Source organism: Ailuropoda melanoleuca, chromosome 2 (genome assembly GCF_002007445.2).
Source record: "Ailuropoda melanoleuca isolate Jingjing chromosome 2, ASM200744v2, whole genome shotgun sequence".
NCBI lineage: Eukaryota > Metazoa > Chordata > Mammalia > Carnivora > Ursidae > Ailuropoda > Ailuropoda melanoleuca.
The window spans coordinates 10,711,534-10,721,115 of record NC_048219.1 but is presented as its reverse complement, the minus strand read 5'-3'; the positions used below and the strand labels follow the sequence as shown (position 1 = coordinate 10,721,115).

Here is a 9,582-nt window from a genome sequence, read left to right as displayed (position 1 = left end):
ATCGGGGAGCGAAGGGGGGTGTCTCAAGGTGGAGCCAGAGAGAGTGGAATTTCCAGACTCTGAGAAAACCCCAGATGCCACTTTCCCTGAAACCCTGTCACATCCGGACTCTGACCCAACTTCCCCTTCTCCCCTCTGCCTCCTCCTAGGCCTTCACGGCGGCCTTCTGCCTCTTGGGCCTCCATCTCCTCTTCTAGGGGAAAGGACGGATGAGGACCCACGCGAAGACATCAGGCAACCAGACACCAGCTAGGTCAGCAGGTTGGACGCCACAGGGATATGGGTGTCCGGGCGCCCGGGGGCCTCTCCCCACCCACCCTCCAGGGTGGGGCCACTACAAACATTCTCATTCCCTGTCTCTGCCCTCACCTTCTTCCAGGCAACGACAGTCCATTCTGCTCCAGTTCCCCTGCCCCCACCCTGAATCCGGGGGCCCACCATTGCCCAAGCAACCCCAGACAGACTCTCTGCTTCCTTCCTGGCTTGATGCCTCTACTCCAGACACAAAGACCACAAACCCAGCTATACCATTCTCTTATTTAAGACTCATTGATGGTTTCTTTACATCACTTATCCAGCCGCACCAGACGCCCCTCACCGATTCACATAACGTTCTTCTACCTTTAAGCATGCTGTTCCTTCTGCCTGGAACAGCCTCCCTCCCAACCCCACTTACCCTTCAGATCTCCACCAATTGTCGCTTTTCCCAGAAGGCTCCTCTGACCTCCTGTCCTTCCCCTCTCACAGCACCTCCTTATCCAGTGTGCACTCAGCTATTCCTAGATCCCTGGTGAATGTCTGCCTCCCCCACCACACTCTGGATTCACGGAGGACAGGGCCTCTGGCAGGTTCATCCTGGCATCCCAGGAGCCTAGAGTGGCAGGCTCAGGAGTTGGGAGAAGGTCTGCAGATCAGACTAGCTAGTGAATGCTTGATAAGTCCGCAGAGGTCCCCAGTGCTGCAAAGAGAAGGAAGAGCAGAGCCAGCTAGGAGGCCCGGAACGATCCCCCGAAGGACAATGGAGCTGAGAGGAGCAGCAGTGACCCGGGAGAACATGGGGGGAGGAAATGTCCCTGGCACTGGAACTGGTAGGTGCCGAGGGTGAACTTGGTGCTGAAGACACTGTACAGAGGGATGAACTGATGTTCTGGAAAGACAACCCTGGCTGCTTTGTGGGAACAGACCACATAAGGGATAGAGAGTGGCGGCAGGGAGCCAAGCCCACAGGCTGCTGCGGCCCAGGGGAAAGGCGAGGGGGCCTTGGACCAGGCATCCATTAGCAGTGGAAATGGAGAGAAGCAATGGGATTTTTTAAATGTCCTGGGGGCGCCTGGGTGGCTCAGTTGGTAAAGCGGCTGACTCTTGACTTCAGCTCAGGTCGTGATCTCAGGATGGTGGGATAGACCCCCAAGTCAGTCTGGCTCCATGCTCGGGGAGAGGCTGCTTGAGATTCTCTCTCTCCCTCTCTCTCTGCCCCTCCCCCCACTCGTGGGCTCCCTCTCTCTCTCTCTCTGTCTCTCTAAAATAAATAAATATAATCTTTTTTAAAAAAATAAAATGTCCTGGAGAGGACAGGATTTCATAGCTGCTTGAATATGAAAAGAGAGAAAAGATCCTACAACAAAACCCAGATGTTTGGTTCTGGCAACTGAGAAAATGGCCAAGCTGGGGAACGTGGGTGGGAGGAAGTGCAGGTGTGGGGCATGTGTCCTGTGAGGTGGGACATCTGGGGGAGGGGTGCCAGGAGACAGGTGTGGGGCAGAGAAGACAGATGAAGGCTGAAAGAGAGAAGTGAGTCTCTGACAGAGGCAGAAACCCCAGGCATGGGAACCAATGAGATTTCCTTAGGACACGATTAGGCAGTGAGCAAAGGATGAGAAATTTGCCATGTGGCAGCGGCCAGTACGATGGCGAGAAAATCAAGAGTGCACAGGGTCCAGAAAAACAAGGACGCAAAAGTATTTCAAGGAGGAAGGAGAATTTGTATGGAAGTCAGCCACTGCTAAGGGGTCAAGTCAGATAAAGACTCACCACCATCCCTTGGATTTAGCCACAAGGAGGTCAGTGGTGACCTTGAGGAGCAGAGCTGTTCCTGCGGAATGGTGGGGGAGGAAGCCAGATCGCAGGGGCTGAGCAAGGAAGTGGAAACAGCCCTTTCAAGAATGTTGGCTGTGAAGGGGAGCGGGAGAAGGACATGGGGTTGAAGGAGAGCTTTCTTCTTATTCAAAGATAGGGAAGACTAGAGCCTGTTTGTTTGCTGCTGGGAAGGAGCCATAGGGAGGGAGAGGTTGGAGATAGAGAAAAGAGGAAGGGATGAGGGGAGGGAGATTCCCAAAGGAGGGAAAACAGGAGATTAAATCCCCAAATATGGCTGCACAATTGGGGGGCAAGTCAGGGCCTGTATTGGGCCCTGGGGGCTCGGAACAGCTGCCCACTCTCCCCAGCAGCCCGTGTGAGTCACTGGGGGGAAATAGCCCAAACTGGCAGTGTGGGAAAGGGAGCTGGGCCAGCACGTTCCTCTGGATCCCCAGGGGGCCGGGGGGCAGGGCCCAGCCTGGGCTCTGAGCCCTGAGCTGAGCCCTGAACCCCATGCTCTGCTTAGAACAAGGGCACAGAGGGGTTGTCTCACCCCCCCATAGGGGTGGGCAGAGGCGTATGAAACCTGGGGTTTACTTTTGGCTTTTCTCGGCCACTCTCTAAACCTCAGTTTCCCCTTTTCCCAAAAGAGGGTGTTAGACCAGATCAAGAGATTTCAACTTTTTCTTTGGGGGGGGGTATGCTGTCAGGGATCCTTTCTAGATTCTTTCCAGAAATATGTGTATTTGGAACTTTGAGACAGTTTAGGGGGTCCTGGATCCCCAAAAGTTCATTCGCAGAATGTCTCCAGATAAGAACTCTTGAGCTAAAGGTGGCCGAGGAGCCTTCTGCCTGTAACATTTGAAAGTGCCCTGGAGCAAGAGGGCCTTGGGAGGCAGAGGTGCGGGGATCGTAAGCCTGAGAGCCGGCCACCTTTTGAGGTGCGGGTTCTGCCTGAGCATGCCATCACGGGGTCTGTCTGTAAGCAGAGGCTGGAGGCCCCTGGGTGGGACGGGGAAGCTTTATCTAACCGGCAGCTGACCTTACTGCCCTCGGCCCCCTCTTGCTGCCTTTGCCATCCTTGGTCCTGGGGGCAGGGAGGAGGGTAGTGTCTCGGGAGATCTCGGAAATCTGTTACCTGGCCCCCTCCCACCAACGCGGCTGGTGAAATCAGACCACGGACTAGACCCCACCCGCCGGAGGGGCTGGTGCTGCCCCCACCCCGCTCTGCCAGCTGATGCCTCCTGCTAAAACCGGCCGTCCCGGAGGGACTATGGGCTTTCAGGCCACCCCCTTCACTCCCGGCAGGTATTTAAGAGGCCGAAGCCGGGCCAGGCGGGCTGGACGCCATGCTGTTCACCGAGACTGCCCACTTCGTGGTGAATTTTCTTCTGTCCCGGTAAGGGGGTCCCCGGGTAGGGCGCCGGCGGGATAAAGGAGCCTGGTCCAGCAGCTGGGGGAGGAGGCGTCCGGCCGAGGGCCCGATGCAGCCTGCCGGTGCCCCTCCCTGTCCCTCTAAAGAGTCCCTCGACCAAGAGTGACTTCGACGCAGGCCCCTACGCGTCGGATCCGAGGCGGCCCCCTTCTCCCCGCCCGTCGTGCTCCGAGGTGACCGCTGCCCCGTCTCCCCCGCAGGCGGCCCCGGGCCACGCCCCCGCACCGCCTGGACCAGGAGTTGTGTTTCTGGGGCTGCCGGGGCCCGGCCTTGCCAGCGCCCGCCTCCCGCCGCAGCCTGGGCGACTACTGGCTGAGCCCGCAGCGCCGCCGCCCTCCGGGCGCCGCCTGGCGCTGGCCGACGCGCAACCTGCTGCTGCTGCCGGGGACCACCAGCCTGGCCGACGTACCCTCGGCGCGCTGGCCCAGCTGCTACAGCGCGCGCCCGCGCCTCACGTGAGCGCGCGGGGCGGGGCGGAGGCCCTGGCGGGGGCGTGGCGGGGCCTGGTGGCCGACGGGCGGATCCCCAGAGCCCAGGGCCGGTCGGGGGTTGGATAGGCTGGGCTTGACGGTGCCTGGGAGCGGGAGGAGGGGGCGGAACTGGGTCGTTAGGGCGGGACCTGAGGCCGCTGAGAGCAGGAGGAAGGGGCGGGGCCAGGCAAAATGGGAGTAGACCCGGAGTGGGGGGCGGAGCCTTGCCCATCCTGTCTGCCCAATTTTCCCTCCCTCCAGATGGAAGCACCGATGGCAGAATATGAACTACCAATTCCTGGGCAAGAGGAAGAGACATCTAGTTCCCCTGCGCCCGTGAGAGCCGGTGAGAGGCGGGGCCAAAAGAGGGCGCGGCCGATGGGGCGGAGGCGGGGTTCCAGAGGCGGGGCCTAGCGGAGAGGGTGGGGGGAAGGGCGAGGCGTGAACACCCGGTGGGGCCGCGGCAGCCGGGGCCTCCCAGGCTCCAGGACCTGGAAGGGTTGAGCTGAAGTCGGAAGGGCCCCTCCGACCGGCCGTGGGACTCTGCGGGGTAATTCATCCCTTCCTTTCTCTGACCACCACAGTTTTTACAAGGTTGACAGATTTGACTATATTAACATTTCTGTTCATCAGAAGGCACCTAAAAAAGTAAAATAGAGGGGCGCCAGGCGGGCTCTGTCGGTAGAATATGGAACTCTTGATCTCAGGGTCCTGAGTTGGAGCCCCACGTGGGCCATAGAGATTACTTTTAAAAAATAATAGTAATAATAATAATAATGTAAAATAGAGTTCCAAACAAGGCTCCTGCCTAGCAACCAAGCTGAATGACCTGAGAAAGGAAGGCTCGGGTGGCCTTGAAGGCACAGTCCTGAGTGTCATTCTATGTGCTTCTCTGAATGTCTGCATCGACCCCTGAGCACGGTGCTGTTTCTCTGGGTGTCCAGCTATCTCTGATCTCTATGTCCATTTATTTATTCAGCAAATACTTATCAAGGGCCTATTGTAGTTTGTGCCGGGTTTATACTCTGAGTCATCGGGTTCACATTGGTAAAACAAACTATTGAAGTCCCTACCCTCATGGGGCTTACATTCTGGTTAGAGAAACAATAAAAAGAAGTCAGAAATCAACAGTGTGCTGGGTTTGAGAAGAACAAGGTGGGCCAGAGGCTACTTTATCTGGAATGAGCACGGACGCTGTCTAGTCTCGAACAGTGCCTGGACTCATAATCGCGGCTTAGTAAATGTCGAATGAATGCATGGGTTGGTTAGGGCCTGTCTGAGAAGGTAACTCTCCATCAAGGCTTGAAGGATGAAGGGTCAGCTGCTCCAGACCCTGGCAAGAGTGTTCTGAGTGGAGGGAACAGCCTGTGTCGTGTGTGTGGCCCCTTGCTTCTGCCTGTCTGCCCTGGAGTATCCCTGCTGCTGTGTCTCTGTTTCTGTGTCATCTCTGTGATCTTGGGAATCGAAAGGCAGGTTTAAACAGGGCCCCTCCAGGGTCTCTGGAAGTGAGGTCACTACTGAGCTGATTCAGCCCTCAGCCTACTCTGGCCTCACTAGCCTGGCCTGCCCATTCTCCTGGAAGCAGGGCCTCTCCCCAGCGGCTTCAGTCCCACGACTTCTGGCTCCTTCCCAGGGTAGCATCGTGTAGCCGGGCAGGAAGTCCTTCATGCTATCTAACCACAGTCCTTCCTCTCATTCTGCCTTGCAGGCAGAGGAGTCCTGCCTGGAGAGCGAGCCCAGTAAAGACCTGACAGAGTGGGAGGGATAATCCCCCTGCAGCCCCAGATATGGCAAAATAGTAATAATCGTAACAACTAATATGTATTGCTCATTTACTCTCTGCCAGGTAGTGTGCTAACACTTTGCGTGCATTTTCTTTTTTAAGACTTATCACACACCTACGAGGTGGGTACCGCTGTTATTTCCAGTATCCTCAGAGGAGGAGACTGAGGCTCCGAGCCATTATGTGACTTGCCCAAGGACACCCAGCTAGTTGGTGGCAGAGCTGCATGTGACCCCAGGCAGTGTGGGGTGCCCAGCTACATGCCCTCTGCCCCAGGGTTCCAGAGGCCTGTCATAAGTGTCTGCCTTCCAGGGATCTGGGGCGACAGGCTTCAGGCTCATCGCGTGACGGTCCCGAGGCTGACTCGCACCAAGCCAGGGTGAGCAGGAAGATGTCCTGGGAGCACTGCAAAATCCGGTGTCCCTCTCTGTGGGTGAAGATGCTCTACCTTTGCCCCCTCCCCTGGGATCTCCACGTTTCTGCCCTTCACTGCCCCAATAAAGCAGTTTTTGCCTCTCTCTGGCTCTCTCTACTTTGGGGGTGATCATTTCAATTCTCCCCATTCACACACACTGAGTTAGACTGAACCCGCAGGGCTGGAGGGCATCTGCCGTCACTCCTGACCCTTCCACTGCCCCCATCTCTGCCCCCACCCCACCCCGAGCCCCCTCAGTGGGGAAGAATGGAGGAACCCGACCTGGCTCCTGCTCTCCAGGCTCCCACAGTGCCATAGCAAGAGAAAAACAGACATAGGCCAGCTCAGTAAAGTGCCCCGGGGCGGGGGGAGGTGACATTAGTTTGTTTGGGGCACAGTGAGTCCTCTGGTAGGTCAGGGAGGACTTCAGGAGGGGTTCCTTGTGCTTAATCTCAGTGGGTGGGCAGGCACTGGGTAGGCATACACAGCGAATAGCACTCCAGCAGAATGGGCAGCACGGAGAAAGTTTCGGTCATTTACAGGCTGAAATGGTCACCCCACTGAGGGAGCTGTTGAGACTGGCAGCCAGGGGGCTCTGCCTAGAAGGAGGCTAACTGGGCCTGGAGCTTCAAAGACCTTGAACGCCAAAACAAGGGGCTGGACATTCTCCAGGAGGAGGTTGAGAACCGTGGACAGATTTAAAGCAAGGGAGGGACATGGTCCCCTCATGGCATCTCCAGGCCTAGAGCCCTTTTGGGGATGGTGGGCAGTGAGTAGTCTCTGGCCCTCAGCCAGGTCCAAGGCCTCAGGGCACCTGTCCCTGTGCTTCCCCCTTACACTCTCTCCCAGCTTCTACCTGGGGCTGAGGCCAGGAGTGGATCCTGCCCAAGGTCTCCTGCCAAGGTCTGGCAGAGGGTGCTGATGGCTGGACGGGGGAGTCTTTGGGCTGCTACCCTAACCATCCATCCAGTGGTCGACAGCAGCCCCCTTCCCCCTCCCGTGAGGCCCATGTAGGACTCATCCCATGCCCTTTGTGGGGGCCTCAGTCCCATCAACAGGTAACGACAGGCAGCCCCACTCTAGCTTCCCACAGGAGCAGACTCCTAGAACCATCTCCCTTCCACCTCCAGCCCCTCTCCCTCCACACGGGACCCAGTCCCTGTCTCTGGTGCTCTCTGCTCCCTGAACGTCTCTGGACGTTGTCTTCTCCTCCTCTGCCCTCTGGCCTCACCTAGTTCCGGCCACTCTCGCTTTCATCTGGACAAGTCTTTCCCTGGTTTTCTCACCAACAACTCTGTCCCCTCGAGTCCACCGGGGCCTGTTTTCCTGTGTTTTCGTGTCCTTGTGGGTCGTCCAGGGTGATCTCCAAGGGGAGCTGGAGTCCTGGAGAGATCTAGGCTAGAGACAGATTTCTATAGACTTTCTGTCACACACACACACAGAGAAAGAGAGAGAGGTGTTGCTCTCCAGATGCATTGATCCTAATGACATCCCAAAGTCCCGTCACCTCAGCTTGTCCCAAAAAGACCTCTCCGTTTCCATGCGTACCCACTGCTCCTCGTCTAGGCTTCCGTGTGCGGCTTGGCACCTCCTTCCCCCCATTTGCCCACGCTGGACCCTCCCTGGGCACCATGCTCAGCCTCCCCACCACGTACTCCCTCCCTCTAGTCCTTAGTTCTTCCCTAAGTCCCGCCTCTTCTGCCCCCTGAACACCGCCCTCTATCTTCTTCCCCCCTTCAGCTCCGTTTGACATGGTGGGTCCCTCATTGCTTCTGGAAACCATGGCTTCCCTCAGCCTTCGGGACACCCCTGGACCTCCTCCTTTCTCACTGACCATCAGCTGAAGGCCCCTGCTAGCTCCCCTCCCAGACTCGAAGTGTCGGTGAGGCCCCTGGAGCTGTCTTCTCGAGCCACTCCTCTGGTGAATTCCATCCAGTCCCCTTCAAATCTGGGACACCCCACACTCTTAAGTCCAGGCTCACGCCCCATTAACTGCGAGCCTGATGTCTCCACGCGGACTCTAACAGGCGTGTCAAACGTTAACTCCAAAGCTAGGCCGGGAAGCCCCCGCCCTGGGGACAGGCCCAGCTCTGGGGGTGCCAGTGTGGGCTGCCGCTCTGTATCTGAGGTCACGTCCCCATCGTCCCCATCGTGTCTTGCCTGGGTGACTGCAACAACCCAGCAGGGAGGGACCATCCGGGTAGAGGGACTGCCTGCGTGCGGGCAGGAGGGAGAGCGCAGTTGGAGCTCGGTGGCCAGTCTGGAGTGCGCATAGGCCCCAGATGATGAAGACCTAAGGCGCAGACGCTCCGAGGGCAGTGGAGAGCCACAGCAGGGTTTAAAGCCAAGGGGACGTGTTCGATTTGACATTCCTTTCACTCCTTCGTGCCTTCCTTGGCGCATTTACTCCATCAGCCAATAAATATTTATTGAGCACCCTCTATTGGAAAGTGACCCCAAGGCAGAGGAGGGCAGCTGGAGAGGCGGGACGTGGGGCAGAAGACAGCGAGAAGGCGGCTGTGCTGCAGGCCCTGGGCACAGGTGAGAAGGAGGAGGAGAGGGGATGATGAGCTGAGGGGGGCGGTTGTCGGGTTCCTGGCTTGGGCAACAGAGCAGTGGGAGCCCTAAGCTCAGACGTATGGACCATGTGGTGGGGAGAGCCTCTATTCCTCCTGTGGAACCTGGAAGTCCTCAGGAGTGGTTTGATCCGGGTTTTAAGAGAGGAATAGAGGGGTGCCTGGGTGGCTCAGTCAGTTAAGCCCCGCATCAACCCCTGCATCTGGCTCCCTGCTCAGAGGGGAATCTGCTTGTCCCCCACTGCCCCCTCCCCGCCTCGTGCTCTCTCTCTCTCTCTGTCTCAAATAAATAAAGTCTCAAAAAAAAGAGAGAGAGAGAGAGAAAGAGAGAGAAGAGTAGAAATTCAGCAAGTAGAGAAGTGGAGAGAGGCATTTAGGCAGAGGGATCAGCTTGTTCAAAGGCCCTGAGGCAGGCGGAAGAAGCTCAACACTCTGAGGCACTGAAAAGCCCATAGTCAAAGTTCAGTGAGGCCGGGAGAAAGAGGGGAGATGAGGACGCAAACTTGTTCTGAGGCAAAACCTGGAGCGCTCAGGGAGAGTCACCAGGATACCAGGCCGCCCCTGTGCAGACAGGAGGGAAGGAGAATTTGAGGAGAGGCTAGGAGGGGACAGACAGATGTATTGGGGCAGGGGGCTTCCTAGCATGTCTTTCTAGGAAAAGTCACCAAGAGGAGTGTCCCAGTGGGACACTTCTGGGGTTGCACTTCTGAAGTGAGAATCCTCAGGGTTCTGGGGAGAGAGAGACCCCTTTACCGTGTAAGGAATTGATTGAGCCAAATAAATTTCCCCCTGAATAATTCAGCATCCTGAGAACAGCCCGGTCAGTC

General features: G+C 57.3%; 1 long non-coding RNA gene across 1 annotated transcript; it reads left to right on the top strand.

The window, feature by feature from the left end:
* The first annotated feature begins 4,333 nt into the window (after positions 1 to 4,333).
* Positions 4,334 to 6,296, top strand: LOC117797241. Its single transcript, XR_004622177.1, has 2 exons — positions 4,334 to 4,531; positions 6,077 to 6,296. It is a non-coding gene; the product is annotated as an uncharacterized LOC117797241 (long non-coding RNA).
* Positions 6,297 to 9,582: the final 3,286 nt, after the last annotated feature.